Below are 5,529 nucleotides of genomic sequence, written 5' to 3'. Positions count from 1 at the left end.
CACTGCGCAGCTTGGGGCTGCGAAGAGGGTGGGCGCGGGTGGTGGTGTAGGCTGGCGTTGTGCGCCGGGCCAGCGGCGGCATGGGAGGGGCGCGCACATGGTGGCGAGGCTGGACGGGGGCATGGGGAAGGGGGTGCCCACCACAAACTACGTCGTGCCGCTCGACAAGGCCACCGGGATGACCTAAACCTTTGCCCCCCATTCCTCCACCCCACCCCATGGGCGCTGACCGCCTCTTCCACCTCTTCCGCGCGATGGCGGCCGCCCCCGCGGCTCCTCTCCGCGGCCACCCCCGCCCGCACAGCCTGGTCCGCCTCATGCTACCGTCCACCGCCAGGATGTGCCGCATCGCCGTGTCTTGCTCTGCCTCCGGCCCCGCTGATGAGGAAGGCATGACCTACAAGGACGCCGACGTGGACATCGACGCCGGCACTGAGCTGGTGTGCCACATCCGCAAGCTGGCCCCCGGGATTGGCTTCGGCGGCCTCTACCCCCACGGTGCGCTTCTAATATTCCTCCTCGTCTTGCTCGTATTTTGCTCCAGTTGGCCGTCCTGTGTACCACGATTCAGAATTCAAGCGTGGGGATGCAAGCAATCCGTTGCTTGTGATTGTGCGTAGATTGGAAGTTGTTTGTACAGGAGTAGTTGAGTATTCGATTGACATATTAGCCATTTTTGTGTCAGTAAGAGGGGGCGATTTGTGAGGCACTACTATACTACTGTTTGGTAGGTACAGTATATGTTGGCAGGTGTGGAAAGTGAGAGTTTCTATTGCTGTGACATGTATTTGACTGAACAGTAATTGGTATATGTATCTACCAAGCAGAAACAGTATTGTAGTATTAGGCTAGTAGGAGGTCTGTTTCATGTATTTGACTAGTTATTACTCATTTAATTACCTGGATAAATAAATGTATTGCCATGTTAGTAAATTTTGGTTTTCCTTATTTATTTATTGAGCAGGGGATGAGTATCTTGTGGCTGGCACTGATTGAGTATTTTTTGTGTACCACCTAATTTGTTTTGCAGGTACCTATCTTTGGTGTTGATTGTCGCCTCACATTTTTGTCAGAGCTTTGGTTAATAGCAGATATCTTGGGAGTTCGGGTAACTGCGTTGCCCCCAACTGGTATTAACATCAGTGATCGGCTGACTCATTTCAAAAATTTAATTTACTATGTATGCTTGCATTTATTTTTATCTTAAGAAATAGAAGTAGTACATCACCAGAAGAGTTGAACAACCATAAACGTGCACAACTACTCTAAGTGTTGTTAGTTGAATGTGCACATCTCTTGTGTTTGAACTGATGATGTCGTAAGAAATGTAGAACTTGCTCATGATCCACATGACAGAACCATGTTCATAGGAACACAGAAGTGGTGCATCCATCTACCTCCTCTCTTTATAGTACTAAGGATAATATTTACCCTACCAAAAGAAATTAGTTCATTACATTGTTAATACCAGTTGCTTGGTTGATTAGCACAATACAATATAGTTCAGAGAGCCCTGTGGTATTTGTTTATTCAGTGGAGACACTTGATAGGTGCGGATTCAGAAAACAACAATTGATAGATAGGGACGAGCCTTGCATATTTCTGAATAAAAATCTCGCTCCAGGCCTCGGTTTTCCTTTTTTGCGGTGCGCAGCTTTCAGTTTCTTTTTAAGCACCACATTTAATTACATCTAGCTAATATCACTGGTCTACCCATTGCGTCATGTATACCCTTTGCTGTAAACATCTTTCAGAATACTCTGTTTTGGTGACTCAAGAAAGAAAGAAACCCAAGAGCTCCTGATATTTATGAGAAACCATATGACGAATACCTGATATATTACACATTGCATGTATCTGTTACATCCTGATTGTAATATCAGCCATAGGTCACACACATGGTTTGTTTTCTGTCTCTATATTGTCACATTGATGGACTGGTCTAACCGTATAAGGTATATGCAAATCTGCACACATCTTGACATATCTGCATACATGAATGACTAATACTGCCATTTTTCCATTCTCTTGCTGATGTTTACATAATACTTTGCCTTTCCAAGTCTACAAATGTTTTCTCCTCTGCAAACCATAGAGGGATGCGTCCCAGGACAGTCAATGCCATGTTTTCACTGTGCCATTTAATATAACCGTTACGATCAAATTGTCTCCAGGGTTAAGTACCCAGATCGTATTTTAATACGAGGAAATCATGAGCAGGCAGATTAGACAAGTGCGGGACCTTTCTCAAGTTGGATATTTCTTAGTAGTGTTACGATATTTGTCATTTATTCTTTTAACTCATGCATTGCTGCAGGTTTTTGGCGTCTATGATGAGTGTCTTCGTAAGTACGGCTCGGTGAATGTGTGGAGATGTTGCACAGAAATATTCGACTATTTAAGGTAATATTTCTATGTTGCTTTTATATTGCATGTGGTAATGCTATGAGGCTGCTACTTTATTTCTTTGAATTAAAATCCTAATATACAAGAGCGGATGTATTTGTTATTTTCAGTTTGTCTGCACTTATCGAGAACAAAATTTTCAACGTCCATGGTCCCTTGCTATTACAACACTAGATCGGCTAAATTACTCTCGAGTGTTACATTTTGTAGTTCATGCATTCGATTTCTATTATGTTATTATCATGTGCGCCCAACGGATCGGAATAATAGATCGCAAGTAGAAAGGTGCCTCATGATGGTGTGTGTGACCGTCTTTGGTCTAATCCAGAGGGTTTCTGCAGAGATAATGGAACTCTTGCAATCAATAGTAATCCAATTATTAAATCAATTTTCGCTGGCTTATATATTGTGAAGCATCTAAAATTAAAATCTGAACCCATAGACCAAGCATGTGTGCGAAACTAATGGCACTTCAAAACGCATCATACTGGAGGATAATTATAAGCATTTGCATTTCCTAAAGAGTCACCATGCTTTGCACCCCTAGTTAAAATAAGGCTAAATTGATCGAATTCAGTGGGATTTTCCAGTTATAGTTAGGTTCACGACTAGTACTGTACCTGCAGCAAAAATATCCTGCCAATGGTGCTAGTATTGAACATAATTCGACAGGACTGCACTGAGCAGGACATAAGTCGTCAACCTAGTACGCTCTGCAAATAATTCCAATGCACTTGGAGGGGCTAAAAGCAAAAATGAAATGAATTGAAATGAGGTTTCACAGGCCCGCACACTTAGGAAGTAACCTGAAGTCGAGCTAACCAACATAAACGTGCAAGGTAGAATCCTATTAACAATTTAGCGCTTCCTAGGTGTGTCTCTAATGTTTGATTGATGATTGAAGCACAGTAGCGGTTTCTCTTCTTATTTATAGGTCTGTTTGCAATGAATGTACGTAACTAACAATTTTTGTTCCTACTATTAAAACATATACTTCTTTTAAAGGAAACATACCTATTGTTTTAATTAACCCTGTATATATAGCAAATTTCTTCTAATTTGTTGTTCTTAACTGCTGAAGGAGCCTTTTTGTGGCACGTGCACACAATTTCATATGCATAGGTATAGCTATAATGAACATACAGTACTGAGAAAATTTTGTTTTTGAGTTACATGATGACAATGTTAGAACCCTTACTGTTTATAACTTTTGTATGTATGAAAGAATAAAAATAAATACAATAATTTCCCTGTTTGTGAGGTGTACTTATTAAGACTGGTGGCATTGGGGAAATCATTATCAATGTTCTTTTATACCTTATCTGGTAAACATAGTGTTAGTTGAGAACCCATGATAAGAACAATTACTCCTTGTCGAATTACTGGGCTAAATATGCTCTTTTTGCCATTGCGCTTTCAGTCAACTTGTTTGCTCAAGCTCTCTGGTTTGGTTCCAGGAACGCAGGACTACAACCAGCAGCGGCCGTCTCAGGAGCTGGTCGCCAAGGATTTGCACGGCACCGAGTGGAAGTTCCGCCACATCTATCGAGGTAGTACCACAGCTGAACAAACACATTCATGATTTTACGTTGGTTCCATAGCAACATACATAGATATGAGCTTGTGCACTTGGTACATTCCAACTCCTACACACAACATTCATTTTCCGGTTCTGAGTTGATGCCATGGATGGACCAGCTATGGCTTTGAATCCTTACATCTGGGATTTTGAGTGATCATACATTGATTTCGAGTTGATGTTGTGGCTGCACCAGCAAGCAAGCTTGAATCCTTTCATTGGAGATTTTGAGTAATCATACATCGATTTTTGCGAGAGCGCTCACTTCTTCACTAAGCATGTTGTGTGGCAAGCTATGATTGTAGCTAGACATGAAAAAAATTTAAAATAATCGGCAAGCTGTGACTGTAGCTAGACATAAAAAAAATTAAAATAATCTCATCAGTTAGAAGTGGTATTGCGTCTGCCTATAGTGAAAGCGTAGATTGACCAACCTCTCTTCCTCGTACATATATTATTCTCATGTACTATGTATGTATTTATATTCTGACTTTCCTTCTAAGTTCTAGGTGCTACTTGTTCTTTGTCCATGTATGTTGACAGCTGAATCTGTTATCGTTTCCAGCACCACACACGAAGCTCACTTCCTTTTTCTTAGCTAAACTGTCGCTAATACTTACTCCACAAATGTTATGTAACTATATGTGCAATAGGAGTATTATATTGTGCCAGTATTCTTATCCATCTTTTTATAACTAGTGTAATAAATGTAACCCAAGCTCACTATATGCAGCAGCTTGTTGATCCAAAAAGCTAACATCAACGATAATTTAGTGAGATGCGGCACGCCGGAAGGTTCCTAAACTACATATTACACATACTGCACACTGCTTTAATTTACACAACCTCTAAAAATAATGATGCACTAGCACTAGGGATGAAAATGGAGTGGAAACTAAGTGCATGTCTCTCTCACTTTGTTCGCATTTCTTTTTACATCATCTTCAGGATGAACACAAATCTTTTCATTTCTAATATTTTTTATATTTATTTCCTTTTGATTGATTCATGTGTAGTGTAATGTTCTTGTAGGATGACAAGTTGTCGCATCTCGAGCATGTCTCATAGGAGAGTGGAATGAAGTCCATTGTATTGTTGGAATAGTAGCAGATGTGGCATTGTTCTATTGTGCAATTCTATTCGTTCTTGCTATATTCCTGTGTAAGGAAATGTATTCATGAGATGAGTTATTGTGTTATGTAAACCTGGGAGATGTATTATGTGATGTTATATAGTGGATGATTTTAATTCGATTTGGAGTTTTCTTGATTTGAATATGAAATAGTGTTGGATTTAATATTGGACAAATAATTGGGTTGAAAAAGGCACAACAAATAGAAATGGAACCAAGTTTTGGAAGAAAAAGTTGCTGAATTCAAAAATGAAAAAGGGCCAAAACTGAAACTAGACCAATTGTATTTGGGCACTAAAAGGCCATGGCCCAAATTATAATGATAAAAAAAATCGAAAAAAAATACTAGAAGTGTGTGTAAATAGGCTAAGGCCCAATAAGAAAAAGCCCAAAAAATTAAAACCAGCCCATG

At 40.2% G+C, this 5,529-nt stretch overlaps 1 long non-coding RNA gene across 1 annotated transcript; it reads left to right on the top strand.

Annotated features, from left to right (window-relative positions):
* The first annotated feature begins 303 nt into the window (after window positions 1-303).
* On the top strand, window positions 304-5,174 carry LOC123412613. The gene is made up of 5 exons (XR_006613545.1): window positions 304-498; window positions 1,031-1,130; window positions 2,318-2,403; window positions 3,864-3,956; window positions 5,018-5,174. It is a non-coding gene; the product is annotated as an uncharacterized LOC123412613 (long non-coding RNA).
* Window positions 5,175-5,529: the final 355 nt, after the last annotated feature.

This window comes from Hordeum vulgare, chromosome 7H (genome assembly GCF_904849725.1).
Source record: "Hordeum vulgare subsp. vulgare chromosome 7H, MorexV3_pseudomolecules_assembly, whole genome shotgun sequence".
Taxonomy (NCBI): Eukaryota; Viridiplantae; Streptophyta; class Magnoliopsida; order Poales; family Poaceae; genus Hordeum; species Hordeum vulgare.
Note: the sequence above shows the minus strand (reverse complement) of the source record. Positions and strands in the feature narration are given on the sequence as shown.